This window comes from Rosa chinensis, chromosome 5 (genome assembly GCF_002994745.2).
Source record: "Rosa chinensis cultivar Old Blush chromosome 5, RchiOBHm-V2, whole genome shotgun sequence".
NCBI lineage: Eukaryota > Viridiplantae > Streptophyta > Magnoliopsida > Rosales > Rosaceae > Rosa > Rosa chinensis.
In genome coordinates, this window is record NC_037092.1 from 34,068,393 (window position 1) to 34,087,100 (window position 18,708).

General features: G+C 38.2%; 1 long non-coding RNA gene across 1 annotated transcript; it reads right to left on the reverse strand.

Moving 5' to 3' along the window:
- Positions 1-777: 777 nt before the first annotated feature.
- Positions 778-6,874, reverse strand: LOC121049120. Its single transcript, XR_005799372.1, has 5 exons — positions 6,772-6,874; positions 6,479-6,533; positions 6,058-6,136; positions 5,811-5,927; positions 778-877 (listed from the first exon to the last, which is right to left on the reverse strand). It is a non-coding gene; the product is annotated as an uncharacterized LOC121049120 (long non-coding RNA).
- Between the last annotated feature and the right edge of the window lie 11,834 nt (positions 6,875-18,708).

Sequence of the window (18,708 nt, forward strand, 5' to 3'; positions counted from 1 at the left end):
AATATTGTCCTAACATCCACATATGTGAGGAAATTGTAAATTGGGTGTGTGTCGCCTATGGTACACTATATGGTGGATGATTATCAAGCCACTTTCGAAAGTGCACTGGTGAAATTAAATTACATTGACTAGCAAGAACATTGAGATTCATCTCACATGCCTGATGTCTTTTGCTTACAATAAGCAAAGTTGAAAGCACTATTGTGTTATTCCTCAGATTTATTGTAACCTCTTGAGTTCCCATTGAAACTAAATATTTCTTAATCTGATTATGTAGGAACCTGATGTTCCTTAAGAGGTTGTTGTAAATTGAAAAAGTTGAAACCTCAAGTTTCTTGGATCTCCAATTATATGAGGGCCTGAAGTCCCTCCTCTTTATGACTACAGATTTATATGTGACGCAGAACTTGAGGTTCTCCACATGATAAAGTTACTTGTTCTTATGGATTGTAGTCTTTAACTCGAAATTTTGAGTATATCATTTTGGCCAGCAGTTCAAAAAAAATTTGGTCCATTGCAATTGTTGATATTTCACAATTGATGTTTACTAAAGTTAAGGTAACACTCATATCAGGAGTTGTAGATCTTGTTTTGTGGCTCCGAATGAACTACTGTTATGTTACCTAATTTGAAGTATTGTCACACTAAGTACCTCCAATGTGGTTAGAGAATACATTTGCTCTCTCATGTCAAATTTATATAGTAAATTGAGGCATATAATGTCATGAACCAGAAGTTCATTGCATCAAATACACTATTTTGGCATGTGAAGTGACTGCTAACCTTACACACAAGCAAATTATTTATTTACCGTATACTTGCGAGTTGTCACTTTAATGAGACAATCCTCCTGCCATGAGGGAGAGAAAGATTGTTCCTGAAGAACGATATGAATTGGTGTGAGATATTTATCCACTGTCTCATTTTGACTTCAAGAAATATCAAAACTAGTGAATTGATAAAAGAAAGTGACAAAATTATATGCTAAATGCAAAGGCATCTGCTTGGTTTAAAGTCCTTGAGACCAACCATATTAATACAAACAATGTAGAATCCATTTGATTTATGGGATGCAAGTGTATCCAATTAACATGGTTCTCCTGAAGAGAATGTCATTAAACAATATCACAACTCCTAATATGGCTACACATATAAGGGGTGTAAGTACGCCATTATGAAATGATGTCTTAGTGATACAATAATAAATCAATATGGTTGATGCTAATGGACAAAAACGTTTTTGACCCAAAACTTGGTTTGGGTTCGCCACCAGCCAATGAACACCTTCACTCCAAAGAAAGTGATAGATTTTTGAATGCATCTTTTGAGCATGGTCATAATAAGACAGTTTTCCCGCCGTTAGATGGAGGAAAGACTACTGTCATTTGAATAACGGCGTGAATTTGTGTGGATTGTATCCACTAGGTCTAAAGTTTTAAACTCCCAAAACAGGAAAGATTATACAAGCCCTGTAATGCTCTATATGAGATTATAAGTAAAAAGACCCACATTCGCTACATAATTCATCTATGAGAGATGATTGTCCTAGAAGCGACAATGTATGCCCCAGAAGTGGCATGGGTACCAAATATCAATAAGCTTATTATAGCTAATGCATGCATATAAGAATGTGTAGGATCTATGATTGTTAATCATCGATGATAATTTACATTTGGTAGCTACCAAAAATCTTTAAGGGCTGTATGACCGCTATACCACATTTCACCATGAATGTCGACAAAGTATATTACTGGCCAAATTGGAAAGAGGCAATTCCAATGAAATTGAATATTTGAAACGTGATGAAATACTTGGACCTTTAACCCTACATGGTACAAAAGGGTATTTATCAAAAGTGAAGATAAATCACTATGACACAATGTCTATTTATAGAGACATGAGATTATGAATATCTTCCCTTATATGAATGACAATTTTCTATAAGTACAGTGTTACATATAGCTGTTATATTGACGAGAGATTTATGGCACTTTGTCATCATATATTATGAAGAGTCCATGAAAAGCAAAAGCAAAGTGTCATAATAAGTGTATTTCTTATCAAATCCTTAAGGGATTCAAATACATGAATGATTCAAATGCAAGTCCATGAAAGGTTGAAAGAGCCTGAAGCTCACTCATGGAATCAAAGAGTCTAAAGCTAGCTCATATGTACTCATTTCGTTCTAGTCAACGAGATTTAAATTGCCTTAATGAGTACTATGAAGAGACTACTATTGAATTCGAATTATGAATATAATGTTGCAACATATTCTAACTTTCGCAAAGTTATGACTTACTTAAAGCTTTTGAAGAGCTTATATGAGACATATCAATACATAAAGATATTGATGTGTATGGCTAAGTATGCCATGATGATTTTTCAATGTCTTAAACTTTACAAAGTTAAATGTGTAAATTTTTTTTATTACTTTGTGTATGAATTTGAGCATATGAGATTATTTCTAACCTTATCATATGAGGTAAGGCTTATTGAAAATCGTCTAGCTTTGTTGGAATTGCTTAACCTTTGCAAGTATGAAAATTTATGATGAGCCCCTATATGCAAAGCACACATGGTCTCACTTCAGTGATAGACACAACAAACCACTATACATGGTACATGTAGCTTATCGCACACATCATTAAGGCTTGCAACAATTAGGGGGAAATTCTCATCAGGGGGAGCATCCAAAAGCATGCTACCTAGGACATATGCGCGTTGTGCTCTTTTTGTCGTTCGACCAGGGTTATTTTTGTCCCACTGGGTTTTTGTTACCTGGCAAGGTTTTTAACGAGGCAACAATAAGCGCGTCCAGTATCATCATTCATTGGTGGACATCTAAGGGGGAGTGTTGTAAATATTATTATCTATATGGCTGTCCACGTAAATATTCATTAGTTGTGTACTTTGATGTAAACCCTACCTCTATATAAAGGAGGCTAATGAGACTGAATGATACACTTCTTGTGATGACCTGGTTTTCTGTTATTTAAATTTGGTATTTAATAATGGACCAGTTGTACGAATATTTGTTATTGTACTTTATTCATAGGTTGTATGTGAAGTGGAATAGTTTTTGTACGTATAATTATTCGAATTTCACAGTTTAAGGGGTCGTGTGAAGTTTGACTTTTTATATGTTGGGATTCTCGGAATCGTGAAGTTGTAGAGCGCGTCGATACGAGTTCGTGGACATGCGAAACGCGTCAATCGGAGTTCGTATGAGGAAGTTATGGCTATTGGAAGAAGTTTCCATTTTAGTATAAATAGGAAAAATCTGAAATTATTTCATTATTCCACTTTCCTTTTCCGGAAGTTCTTTTTTTCTCTCTCTTTTCTCTCTCGGTCGATACCTTCAGTATTAAAGATTTTCGACTGACCCGACCCGAACCCGGTGACCCGACCCGACTTTTCCGGTGAACTGCGGCGGTCTCTGGCCGTGAAACTTGGTCAGCTGGTTCGCCTCCTCCGTCCGGTCATCCCTGTGGTGTTCTCTAGCGACGAGATCCACCGTGTGTGGCGCTGCAAGGCGGTACAGTTAGCGTTTTCGGACCCGGCCGGAAAACACAACTCCGGCGACTTCATGGCTTCATGCTTCCTTGGTTGAGTTCAAAATAAGCTTCCCGATCGATCTATGGTGTTTGTTTTGATCGATTTGCGTGGAAATCGGTTCAACTCAGTTTGAGCAATTATCCAAAGCTTGTGAGGTAGCTTTCGATCCCTTAAGCTTGTTTTCTGACTTCGATCCAGTTATGAAAGTTCACAAGCATGCTTAGATGAAGCTTTTTGATGTTGGGAGTTTTGTAAAATATTGAGTTTTGGCCGGCGGCGTTCCGACGGTGTTCCGGCCATGTATGGGACTTTTTGTGGTATTATGTATGTTCTAGTCGTTGATACAAGCGTTTCGATATATAATATGCAAATTTTGGAGTTCGTATGAAATTGTTATGATTTTTACAGTTTCATACCGATCGATTTATTCGATCCGTGTGGATTCGAGCGTTTGATCGACTTGTGGTTTGGTCACATCGATCGTGGACTTATTCCGGAGACTTTGGGAGGTCTCGGATGTGGTTTTGCCTCGATTGGCGCCACTTTGGGGGTTTTAGTTCAAAACAGAAGGTTTCGAACTTAAATCAAATGTGAATCGTTACTAAATTGGAAACGTATGTGAATAGGTACTTGACGAAGTACAGTGGACGATTATTTGTGAATTGGCGGTTTTGTGCTTTATTGAAGACGCAGCAGGAGTTCGAGGTGAGTAATCTCACAAGGTTCTTTATGAACAGAATTACCATTATCGTTTTGGCGTTAATTATTTAACTGCAAACTTTAGTTGGTATTAGTAGGCATTCCTGAGCGAATGTCTACGTATATATATATTTACGTGAAATATATATATCCTTGTGGATGATTGTGATGAATAATAATATGCATGATGATGTTCATATTATTGTTGAATGTGACTTTTCAGGGAACAATATTTTGGAAAAAGATGTTTTCTATTGTTTGAAAAGTATTGAGCTTGATGTTACATTTTTGAGTCAAGCGTGACTCATTTTAAATGTATTGGTCCTTGTACCAAGAGTCACAGATGGTGAGCAAGGGTTAGGAAAGCCGAAGCTAGATGTTGTAACGTTTTTAGGTCGGTTGCGACTTACTTAACGTTTAGCTTTAAGACCAGATAGGGTCTAATAAGATTTCATATCACAGATGGTGACAGGTTGCAGACGGTGACCTTGACGTTTGATTTCATGACCAGACGGGGTCTGAAGATCATGTGTCACAGATGGTGACAGAGCACAGATGGTGACCTAAATGTTGATTTGAGACCAGACGGGGTCTGAAACCACATGTCACAGATGGTGACCAAGGCATGAAATAGGTAATCACGTCCGTAGTCGGACGAGTGGTTATGATTTCAATAGGGTGATAGTCTGTCTGCCATTATAGATTATGGGAGTAACGGTCGAGGTTGCTGGAGACTCATAAGTATGTAGTTAAAGGAGAATTCCTTGAGTATTCTTCTTTTATTGTCTAGATGAGACTTGATTTGCTTCTTGATGGTTAAGTTAGCAAATAGAACATTGTCACAGCGGTGATTTATGTTTTCCAAAACAAAACGGAAGAATGCTTCAAAATTGATGACTACATCAAAAGGACGAGGTGTTTTTTTTTTTTTAATAATCTGGACTGAACATCTACAACATGATCTCTTTTCTCTTTTTTTAAAATTTGTCAACCGGTGTCTGAGATGACATTACAGATTCCAAAAAGGAAAATATAATAGTCCATAGAAGCTTAATATGTAGGAACACTTGATATGTTAAGAAAGTCAGCCTGCAGTTAAATTGATTTGCATACTTAAATAAATCATCATCTTCAGGGAAAATTCTACAATGTGTTAACATATGACATGCATACAATTGCCTTAAAAGTGGTAAAATGAGTCCTCAAAATAGTAATATTAGTCCTCAAAGTAGTAACATGAGTCCTTAAAGTGGTAAATTTTCTTAGTTACCACATGAGTCCTCAAAATAGTAATATTAGTCCTCAAAGTGGTAACATGGTCCTTAAAGTGGTAAAATTTCTTAGTTTACCATATGAGTCCTGAAAATAGTAATATTAGTCCTCAAAGTGATAACATGAGTCCTTAGAGGAGTAAAAATAGTCGATGTATGAGAAATGTTAACATACCATACCTTTACAACGTGATAACTAAGCCTAGAAAAGAGATGGAATAATAAGCATCTGAATAGCAGCATGTAGGATCAATATATACGTAGCAAGATTAGAGATCGCTTTACCTTATGCGCCTTTCCTAAACCTTTAGGTAGAAGATCAAGAATGATGGCTTCCCAAAGCTTCTACCCTCTGAAATAGAGCAACGATGTCTGTCATTCATTTCACACGCACATTCACACCTACATGTAAAGAAATGATCTGTTATTTCAAGATCTATCCATTGTCATTTTGGGGCAACATTGCTATAAAACATTGAAAATTAAGAATGTAGAAGATAAAGGAAACATTGGTTGAAGAGAAAATTAGTACGCAATTCTTATATACTGCATCTCCAGCAGGTGAAGCTCCATCACAATATCAAATATTCACACGTTCCAATTGTAAAAACCTGGTTTACCATCAAGATCATAATCAGAACAATTTCCCTTGGTTATATCAGATAATGTCAGTGCAAAAACACTATCTGTTCTTATATTTATAACATCTTCATAGAGCTTTGGTAACATGCTTGTGAAATGTATGTGCAGAGGTAACCCAAAATCTGAACATTTCATTCAACAACATAGAAAGAGGTTAATTCATTATCAAACTTATTTGTATTCGATAGAGGAAGTCAAATGAATAAGCCTAAGAAGAGAAAAACAAAGCAATGCATATACAATGACAAACTCTAATGTTTAAGCAAGCATGTAGACACTCACATTATGAAACCTAACGATATGAAACTTACAAGATGGTTCATGCCATCATACCATAGTTGACAGAATAAGGAACTCACGTTCTTCCTGCAAAACATATTATATCCAAACAAAACTATCAAATACAATTTCAAACACTTGAAAAACAAAAGGGGTAACTATCTTAGGGAAAGATTAAAACTTGACTCTTTATCGATTAAAACTGAAGTATCTATAGATTTGTAAGTATTTAACCAAATGTCCTGCCTCAATAACACAAATGAATAGCATTTGACATAAAGAACCCACACACATCATTATTCACAATATTGTGTAATGTAACTACCAGTTCTGGAGTAATATCCTTTGGAGTTGCACCATCATTGGTTTTTACACATTGAAGGAGAAACTAAGCGTCCATGCATTGCATGTCTGGAGGAGCCTTTTTCTGCGCCTGCATTGTAACTAAATAACAACAAACAATTAAATAATATTAATCTATGTCACTCACAAAAACACAATCCACATATACCATACATAAAATGATTACTCTCGACCTCTAGCGAGATTTCCTCTCGACCTCTAGCGACTCTCTCTCAAACCCTAGCTCCCTAGTCGGCGTCTCAGCCACTCTCGACTCTCCTTTGCTGCTCCATGGCCTCAATCGATGCCGTCACTGCCAGCTTTGCGGCCTCTCTGGCGCTGGCTAAAGGGGGTAAAGCCCCAGATCTGGGAAAACTTGGAGGGGGTCCTATTCGGCGATCTGCTCAATCTTTTCTCCTTGGAAAACCACTCACCAGCAAACCAGTGGATTCCAACGCTTTCAAATCTCAATTTTTCCAGACTTGGATGGTGGAAAAGGAATTCCGGATCCAAGAAAAGGCAGACAACAGGTTCTTGTTCTCTTTTGAGTTGGCCAGGGATAGGAACAAGGTGCTTTGAGACGAGGTATGGTCCTATGATCAGGCTCCAGTCTGTCTGGAGGAGTATGATAGGGTCACGCCCACTGCTGATGTTCCCCTGAAACATATATTGATATGGGTTAGGGTTTCGGGTATCCCATCTAGATTATGATAAGAGAGAATTTTGCAAAGGAGTTGTGCGTATCTTCTTCTCTCATGATATCTCCAAACCGATTCTACTCGAGCGAAGGGTTTTCTTGGCTCCAGGTGTCGAACCTATTCTACAGTTCTAGTTTGAGCATCTTAAGGGCAGATGCCCTCAGTGTGGCATGTTAACGCATTCAGGGGTGTGAGCAGTCTGTTGCTTTCTCCGATCCTAGGGCTTTGAAATTTGGTGTCGGAACCTCCACCTCTGGTGGTGCTTTTGCTTTCTCTGCCCAGTCCTGCCATGATCTCCCTAGACCTTCTCCTTCCCTACTAAACAAAAGGAAGCCAGTTAATCTCCGCCTAGAACGATCTTCGACCGAACCTGCACCTTCTGAAGATACCGTGACTCACACGTCAGGTTTGGACGGTATAGAACATGAGGTTGCATTGCCGGATGAGGTGATCTCAGTGGACCCTTCTGGTTCAGGAACTAAAGACCTCCAACCTGCCTCTATTATACAAGATGGGCAGCAACACACTGTGACCTATAAGAAAAGAGGTCGACAAGAGGTCACTGAACCTTCTCCTAAGAAATTTAAAACTATTTTGGGAGGCAAGCTTCTCACTCTACAAGCTGAAGCTCTTGGTTTGGCTGCTGATGATGATGTTGCGTTTGTAACATTGAAGAAGAGATTGGGCAAACCGCTTGGCAGCAAAAACAAGAGTTCCCGATCTCACAAGAAAGTAGGATTGACTCCTCTACATCTTGCCTATCTTGCTGCTACTGCTACTCAAGAGGTTGGCCCTAAAACTAAGGGCAAGGAGAAACTTTAAGTTTCTCGATTCTGTGCCTATCATTTGCTTTAGAGTCTGGAGCTATGTAAGTTGGTCACTCTAGTCGTACACCAATTGAGGTCTCTAGGCAAGTAGGGTTGCTATAGCAAGAACTTGGATAGTTAGGGTTTTGAGCTTTTAGCTAGGCACTTTCAATAAGTGTGAGTATTTGTTTGCAATGAGGGTCACTTGTCATCTGTTTGATATCTTGTGCTACCTAGAACTGTTGGTATAACATAGCTTGTGATGTATGTGCCTTCTGGCCATGGATAAGTTAATGAAGTTATCTATATCTAAAAAAAAAATACATAAAATGATTACTATTCACCTATAACATTACATGTGAATAGTGGCAAGACAACTCCCGTGTTCGGACGACACAATACTTCTTGGAATTCATAGTTTTGATTGAAACACAACCAAAAGTAATATCAAACATCCAAGACATCCTAGAGACTATACAAAATCCAAGGTTCGAAAAATCGCTAGACGCTAGTCGGGCGGTGAGCTGGGGAGGCGCGCCCAGGCGGCTAGGCGGGTACCTAGGCGGTTTTGTATTTTTTAATTTTTATTTAATTTTTATAGCTTTTATTTATGTAATTAAAAATATAAAAACTTATAAAAACTCAAAGAGTAATAAAATTGCTCCTAAAAATCTAGAATATTCAAATTTTAAGAGAGTCCTAAATAAACATACATAAAGATTAAAGACCAAAGTGATAAAATTGCACCTAGAATGTTCAAATTTTAAGAGAGTCCTAATTAAGCATCCATAAAGATTAAAGACTAAAGTTATAAAATTGCACCTAGAATGTTCAAATTTTAAGAGAGTCCTAAATAAGCATCCATAAAGAATTAAAGAATTATCTAAGTTGTGTGGATCCGCCAACACCTCAAAGTCCCATCCAACATCGTTTGACCCACGCCTCAATGATCTATCTACTTCATTAGTAGCATTAGATCCTCCGGAAGATGCCATCAAGGAAGGCCTATTAATAAACAAACAATGATTTAACAATAGTGGCACTGTGGCAGAATGTATAATTGTACATGCATTAACTAATTTAACTCATTAATTCATTATATATTTATATGCATTAAACCATTAACTAACTGTCTAATTTAAGTCATTATAATTTAACCCAAGTTACTCAATGATAGACTGATACTTCAACTCTCTGAGACCCTAACACAACCACACTCTGCTCAATTACACAAGCAAGGCAAACAACATAAACATCTAGTAAGTCAGTAACAGAAACATCCAGTAACAACAGAAATATCCAGTAACAAAAACATCCAGTAACAACAGGGCTACAACAAAAACATCAATTTCCAGTAACAATTATCAATTTCCAGTTTCCAGCAACAGCAGTAGAATAGTATCAACAACTTAACAAGAACATTATCAATTCCAGGCTCCAACAACAAGAACAATATTCCAGCAATAAGCCAACAACTCAACAACAACAAGATTATCAATTCCAGATTTCCAGCAACAAGAACAATATTCCAGCAATAAGCCAACAACTCAACAAGAACAAAGATTATCAATTTCCAGATTATGAATTTATGATTATCAATTCAACCAAAGATTATCAATTTCTCAGAACTTACCGTGGAGAAGCTGAGGGGAGGAGCTGTGGAGCGAAGGGGCGAAGAAGCTGCTGGTTGAGGAAGAGTCGATACTGGAGCGGAAGGGCGAAGAAGATTCTGATCTGATTTCAGAGCTCAGCCGCGAGCAGAGCTGCAGAGAAAAGAGAGAGCGACGAAGAAGCTGCCGGTTCCGACTTCCGATGATCCGATCTGGTTCCAGAGTGAGCCGCGAGCAGAGCCGCAGAGAGAAAGAAAGAGCGACAAAGAGAGAGAGTGACAGCACGGAGGAGAGGCTCACCACCGACGGAGAAGAGATCGAGCACGGAGGAGACTGAGCTAGAGATTTGCTTCGTTTTCGCATCACAGACGAACTGACCCTATGATTTGCGGCGTTTTGGCCTTTGGGAGGAACTGGCCCTACGAATTTGGGCTTAGGTCTTAATCTCGCGATTTAAAAAAAAAAAAACAAAAAACGCCCTGCTCACCGCCCAGCCTCCCAGCCGCCTAGGTGCCCGCCTAACTCAGAAACGCCCAGAAGCTCCGATTTTCCATTCCTCGAGGCGGAGAGGCGACGCCCAGCGCCTAGGCACCGCCTAGGCGGGCTGGGCGGCCGCGTTTTAGAACACTGACAAAATCAAAGAATCAAAAACAAATGAATTTTGCACCCTAAAACCCTGAGATCAGATTTTTAAAACCCAATAATATTAATCAGTTTATAAGGAATAGTAATTAATAAAAGGGACCGTGACCACTTACCCAATTAAACAGACCAGTCAATATGCTTAGAGCAGAAAAGCTCTATGAACTTTATGATGAAGCAGAATCGTGCGAAAATCCAAATGAAAAAATTCAAACAAGGAAAGATAAGAAAAATCATTCCTTATCAGGATATAGAAATGGAAGATGGAGAAAGTTCCAATTCCAAAACCTTTATCATCCAAGAAAAGGAAAAACTGAAACTCCCTGTGCAGAAAGCTCCTACAGGCAAAAATGAAGAAAGAAATTCTCGAAAGATTTGTCCAAGAAGACAATATGCCTAGAGTGCCAATCACAAACTATGGCATATGGCTAAATCTAGACAAAGCTCTAGACAAGAGAAAAGCTATTGACCAATGGGTAGATAGCCTGATGATGGCCTCTGCTCTTACCCTTGGAAAATTTGAAGCACCAGATCTTTAGGTGTATTATCATTATTATGAAACTACTCTTACAGGAGTTGCCAAAAAATACTATCTGTCTTTTAAAGAGACTGCCAGAGGAAAATATTGGCTAGAAGAAATTAAAAAAATTCAAAATCTCCGTATGATTTCGCAATACCCCTGTACGATCAGTTCTGTGGAGATCTCTCAAATTTGAGTGAAAACTAAAGAAACGGCCAAATCAAATATCTATGCTCCAAAATTTGTGACATGAGATATTTTGAAGAATACTTGAATGAATTTCAAGAATACTACTGCACGATAGGTGAACTAGAAAATACTGATCTAGTCAACTTGTTGCACAGAAAACTCCCTGAACTATGGAGAACAGCTGTGAGAGAAAGCATAGCTGAAAAATCAATTGAAAGATTTTCAGTTGGGGGAATTTCCAACAGAATTAGGCAATTACTGAAAGAACAATGCAAAGCAAATCTAAGAGCCAAAACGGCCAAGAAACAACTCAAAGGAGTTGAAAATTTCTGTTATGGAATACTGGATATGCCTACCAATTGGGGATGTCATGAATCCAAGTTCCACAAAAAAATATATATATTACTCGAAAAATTCAGAACGAGTAATAAGAAAAAAGATTGGAAATTTAAGAAAAGTTCCAATTTCAAGAAACAACAAGATGAAGATCCAAAGAAGAAATTCTTCAAGAAAAAGAAGAAATTCTTCAAGAAAAAGAAGAATCATCAAACCAACCATCAGAATAAACAACCAGGCAAGAAAGTTTGCAGATGCTGGTTATGTAAAAATGAAGGGCACTATGCCAATGAATGCCCAGAAAAGGGTAAAAGATCTACTAAGCTCTATTTGAAGAATATGAGCCAATAGTAGAACTAGCAAATATGAAAGGCTATGAAATAGCCTATTCTGATGAAGAAGAAGATGACAGGATAGTTTACTCTGCCTAGTCTGAAGAAGAAGAATCATCTGATTCTGAAATAGATTCTGAAGTAGAATACTTAGAATCTAGACAGATGAATGTTCTTAAAGTCAAAAACTGGGAAGAAAGCAAGACAGAAGGAATGACGTCTTCTTATCAGGTGAACCTTGGTACATTCGTTTGTGACTACTGCTTATGTCACGAAAAGAATGGACTTCCTATGTTTTGTGAAGAGTCGAAAAAGACTTATCACAAAGAATATTTCATAGCTGAAGTAAGAAGAAAAACCAAGAATGACCTTATCAGCCAATTGGTAGAACAAGAATATGAAGAATATTTCTCTGAGCAAAAAGAGAAAGAAATAGAAACTTCGTTCAAGAAATTTTGGAACCCTCTTCCTCAAAAATAAAGGAAGAAAAAATCGATGAAACTATAGAACTGGCTGAAATACCAGAAGAATGCAAACCATTCATACCACAGGAACAAGCTCAAAAAAATGAGTTTCAACAATCGAAAATCGTCTCTACTAGTAGATATAGCAACTACATAGAGATTGGATTAAAATTCCCTGATCACATAAAGTATCATCTACATGCATTTGTAGATAACGGATCAGGATTTATAGTTGCAAAAAGATTTGCAATTCCAGAAGAACTCTGGAAAGAAGATAAGAAAAGAATAGCTACGGGTGTCCAGTTTGATGGAAGCCACTTAACCATGAACAAGGTAGCTAGAAATGTTCACATCACCATTGGTGGAGGAACATTTGTTATCAATACTCTTTGGCAATCAGAAGGCCAAGGATCAGATTTCTTGTTGGGAAATGATTTTATTCTCCAACAAAAATTTATTCAAGATGAAGAAGCGATAGGCTTCAGAAAAGGAGAACGGGTGTTCTGGGCAGAATGGCTTATGCAAGCAAAAAGTGTAGTAGGTCCAAACTTTACTACTCAATATCAAATATCGCAACAGAATAGTGGTGATTATAAGCCCTACAAACCCAAATTTGAACTTGTGCTTCAAATTAAGCAACAAAAAGAATTGCTTATCAAAGAATCATCTGAAGAAGAATAAACTAGTGAAAATGAAGAAGCTAGTGAAAATGAAGAAGCTAGTTTCATCCATGAGCATAACCTGAAGCACTTCCAAAATAAGCTTGAGTCTCAGAAAATTCCTACCCTTGATAAAATCAAGAAAATGCTCAAACAGAATATCGATGTTGACCCTCATAAATTTTAGGAAAAAGACCCAGTGATATGTGAATTGAGGTTACATGATATGAACGCCATCTGTTATGTCAAAGCCATTCCTCATAACAAAGAGGAAGACCAAAAAGAATTCAGAAAAGACATTGAAGATCTCCTGAACAAGAGATTAATTCAACCATCCACTAGCCCTCATCATGCTCCAGCATTCTATGTGAGAAATCATGTAGAAAATATCAGAGGAAAAGATAGAATGGTAATTGACTATAGAGATGTCAATAAGAAGACCGTTAAAGACGGTTATCAAATTGCTCAAGTACAAGTACTGATCAACCAACTCAGAGGAGCTAAAGTTTTTTCAAAATTCGATGCAAAGTCAGGTTTTTGGCAAGTCAAGATGCATCCAGACAGTGTTCCTCTCACTGCATTTGGAACACCACAAGGTCATTACGAATGGTTAGTAATGCCCTTTGGTCTAAAACAGGCCCCTTCAATCTTCCAGAGAAAGATGGATGACATCTTCAAACATGTTGTTGAACTCTACGTCGTCTACATTGAAGACATTCTAGTCTTCTCCAAAAACAGAGAAGAACACATGAAACACCTCTATGAGGTTGTAAAATTGATAGTTCAACATGGAATCATCTTAGGAGAAAAGAAAATCTTCTTTATCTTAGATGAAGTTGATTTCCTTGGAATAAACATCAAGAATGGAGTGATAAAACTCCAACCTCACATCCTTGAGAAAATTTGGAAATTCCCAAATAAAATTCCTGATGCTAAGAGTCTAGAGAGATTCTTAGGAGTCACCAACTATGGAAGGGATTTTATTCCCAAAATCTCAGGACTAACAGTAATGTTATCTCCTAAAACAAGTTCCAAAAGAAAATGGAACTTCACAGAAGATGATGAAAAAATTAGGATTAATTTCAGTTTACCTACCTGAACTTTCACTCATTCTTCATTTTAGTCCCTGAACTTTCAATTTGATCAAGACTACCCCGAACTCTCAATTTCCATCACCCGTGTCCAACTCTCCTAACGCCATCCAAAAATTCTGTTTACTGCTGACGTGGGACGAGTCAGCAAGCACATTTTAAAGCTGTCGGGCCCACAAAGAGGGCTAAAATAGACAATTTGCATTTTTTTTTTATAACAAATCAGCTGCGTCTTTGTTGATCACATTAACCCCAGATCCCTGAGCCTCGATCATTTTGGGAAACAATTTCAAACCTCTCACAGATAGGGATATCGGAAAATCTTTTAACTCCAACAAACAACACAGCTCAATCAATTCATGAGCTTATGACTCGAAACAACAACTCATTCAACTCGGCCATGAGTCCAACTCAGACTCCTGACTCACCTGCAATGCACAAGAACCTACACATTATCGCCCTTCTCTTTCCCATCCCTTTTCATCGAAATCTCCCACATATGAAGGAGCACCACCATGACACCCTTCTCTTTCCCATGCCTGTTCATTGAATTTGAATCCGCCGATCGCAAAATCTCTCTCCAACTTATCGCTCGACCTGGATGTCTGCGACGATGATAGCGACACCAATCCTCCTCTTCTCTGCTATGACTATACCGAATCCATACCTCCCAGAATCCTGACCTTCATTCAATCAAAATGGCTTTGAGTGAAACAATCAACGCAATACTGATACAAGGCAAAGCAAACATCACAAAAACCTCTACCAAAACGGAGACACAGATCCACAGAGAGCACAGATCGAAACCAAAATGTAAGAATCAAACTTATTTTAATCAGAGGAGAAGGAGCTCAGAGCACCAGACCTCAAAAGCTCCCGAAATCCTGTTATTTCTCTTCATCTTCGTCTCGTCTTGTTCCTCCTCTTTGGACTCGAACACCGGACCTCGAGAGCTCGAAGAGGGCCAAGCTAAGTTTCTGGTTTCAACTTCAATCTTAGGTTAGGTGGCTCCCTAAGTGGGTTGTTCTTTCTCGGGACGAGGAAAAAGTAGATCGAGGTGGTTGAAGGGTGCAAAAAGGTGAAAGTAGATCGAGTCATTCGCAGAGGCATATGCGGGCAGAAGCTAGTGAAATTCTCCTCCGCATGGCGGTCGTAGAAGGTAGAGGGACGGTGGCGCTGCGGCGGGTTTGGCGGTGGTGCGGTTCGCGCTGGGATTCATAACCAGCGGTGGCTCTTGTCCTCCTCTAGCCACCTGAAGCCTTGAACTCCCAGTCGTCATCGCTGCGATCGTGAAATCATAAGAATGAGCATAGCCCAGATGAGATAGATATGAGGTAGAATTTGAGAACCAAATCAAATTTTTAAGGCTTTTGTGAAGAAATCAGAAGAACCCAGATGAGGAATTGGGTAGATTTCACTACCTAAATCAGACTTTGAGGTTCTTCCAAGGAAACCCAGATGAAATTTTGTGCTTGGAGTTTTTGTATTTTCTTCTTATTGAAATTGCATCGTCTAAGTTTGGGATCGGAGGAGCAAGAGAGATAGAGAGAGAGAGAGAGCGAGAGAGACAGAGAGGGCGATGCAAACATAGGCCCTTTTTTTTTTTTTGGTGTGGATGTAAACAGAGTGGAAAATTTTGACGAGGGTATTATAGGAATTTAACCATTTATCTCTTGCCACGTCATCAATTGACTGATAATTTGGATGGCGTTAGGAGAGTTGGACACGGGTGATGAAAATTGAGAGTTCGGGGGTAGTCTTGATCAAATTGAAAGTTCAAGGACTAAAATGAAGAATGGGTGAAAATTCAGGTAGGTAAACTGAAATTAATCCAAAAAATTATGAAGCAGATAAAAACTCTTTGCAAAATCTCCCTCCTCTCCAACAACCAGAGGAAAATGATGAAATCATTCTCCAAACAGATGCTAGTGATAATTACTTGTCCGGTGTTGTTCTGGCAAAAACGCCTGAAACTAACATTGAAAAGATCTGTAAATTTTGTAGTGGCAAGTTCAGCCCTGCAGAACAAAATTATCCTACGGGAGAAAAATAAATTTTGGCTGTCAAGAAAACAATTTTAAACTCTCCAGCTTTTCTTGGAAAACCCTTTACTGTTCGCACCGATTGTGCTAGAGTAAAGAATTTTAAAAACTTTAAACTTGATAAAGCTGTTGATAGAGGAAGATTAGCAAATTGGCAATTATTTCTTAACCAATATGATTATAATGTTGAATTAATTGCAGGAAACAAGAACTATCTTCCAAACGCATTAACCAGAGAAATGGCAATGTTCAGCCGAAGAGATGATAACGAAGGTCGCAATCCCAGAAACAGAAGAACTAGGAAAGAACCTGAAAAGATAGAAGAGTCAAAAGAAAAAAATCCTCAAAAGATTCTTGCTAAGTCCAAAAGGACTAGCCACAACTGATCAATCCCAGGGTAAAGGATTGGCTAGCCCGTCTCAAACGGTAAAGGCTCATCAAGACCGTTGAAGGCTGTTGCTTTGCCAAAAAGCAAATCAACTCTAACTGGAGTTATAAATGTCTTTAATTATGAACTAAAAACCTTTGTTGATCTTGTGTTCAGAACTGGCAGGAGGCTAGCATACCATCATAAAGCAATTTTAGATAACCTCTTATTTGCTTTTCAGGAAATAAATAGTGGAATCATGTTCCCAGCTCTGTTTGCATTAGCTGAAGAACTTCATGAAAATGCTAGACCACAGTTTGAAGAAGGTAATGAAAATACATAGCAGAGTGCTGTCCAGAATGAGAAAATTCATTATCTTGAAGATTCTGAAAGTGCTAGAGTTCCTGTTTTGGCACTAACAGAACCAGACTGGTATGACTTTCATAATCTCATTGGCAGTTAGAATTCTGACTCTTTCCCTCCATCTCTCTTCGTAGTCCCTGGACCTTATGTTGGAAGGTATGTAGTCAATATCCAGAGTAACCATCCTCAAGAACACAAGCTTTGGCTTGTTGAAAACGGTTTTCTCCATAATCTCTGGACTAAAACTAACGATGATCTCAAAGGATTACCTCCAATCATAGTCAACACAGTCAAGAATGTCCAAAAAAATGACTGTATCCTTAGGTTGAAATTCATATCAACTCCTCCAGAATGGATCCAAAATAGAAATGGTGAAGTTGAATACATTTCTCCATATCATTATGTGAGGATTATCCAAGGACGGTATCTTCAGCCTGCACGTGTGGGATACAACGGCCAGCCAAACTCTAGCATCCCTTGGATGAAGGCCATGTCCCTAGACTATATCCAAAAGATCATCGAAGAAGATAAAGAAAATACATTCCTGGCAGCAGGAGAGAAAATCTTAATCACTGCCTATGATCACCCTAAAGTGGTAAGCAGTGACCTTTTTCTGTCTCTCAAGAGAAAGGAAATCGACTCTACGCTGGCATGCTTGCAGTCGATCCAAAAGCTTGAAAATGACAACCACTACAAGATGTATGCAGATACGGACGTAGAAGATAATGAAGTTAAAGCCAGGATGGATGACAACTCTCTTGTCCTAGGCCATAATTCTGAAATAGATGAAAACATGTGAAGCAGCAGATGTAAAAGCACCGAAAGCAACTTTGGCTTTTCCTAAAGATGCTTTTGCTTTTCAGAAAAGAACAAGGTGAAAAACATATCACCTAAAGGAATCTGCTTTTCGCCAACAAACCTCCATTATCAAGAGCACTCACAAAAGCAGACAATACGAGAGTTGTGTTGTACATTTTTATGTTTTGAATTCCAGTTTGAGTTCTGCTCCCTATAAAATGAGCCTTAGGTTCAGTTTGTAAGGGATCAGAAAATTGAGTAAAAGAGTCTTCTCTCAAGAAGTAAGAAAGCCACAGGAGCAGTGTGCTCTTTCCTTCCTGTCTAGTGTGAGAAGTGTGCTTTCATCTCAAGTAAGTATCTGTAATCATTTTTATGGATAGCTAAACAGCTTTTTAGTTGTTTACCTGAGTATTTTTAGTCTGTAATTATGTTTAAATAAATAATTTCAGATTGCTCATCCACTTCGTCAAGAATTAAATTTTCAAGTTTTATGTCATTGTTATTATTGTGTTCTGCCTCTATCCTGTACTACCTTTAAGTTCAGAATTTCTGTTTCTTAAGAAGATTTGCCTCAGCTTATGATAGAAACAAGCAGCAGTGATTCCGCCTGTTAAAGTAACCGCTAGGCAAGGAGCCGTTAGGTGAAAAACTTGGGCATGTTGAAGGCTAGTTTTGTTTTTCTCATAAATTTGAACAAGTTTTTCTAAGAAAAAGTGAGTTTTGAACCCAAAAGTCAGCATAGGATGCATTAGACACTATTTTAGAAATGACTACCCGTATGAGTCTTTTCCCCTAAAGTTTGTGTAATTGGACAAAATATCAATTTGGTTGATTGATTGGGCAAAATACCTCATGATTTTGGGCAAACGGGCAAAAGAGACGGTACGGTGGTTAACCCATCAAAATTATAGACTAGACTAAACCCTTACTTTAAGATCTGCTCTTCCAGGATATCTAGGGAATGGAATAACGTCTCGGCGGAAAGAGTTGGCGTACCACCACG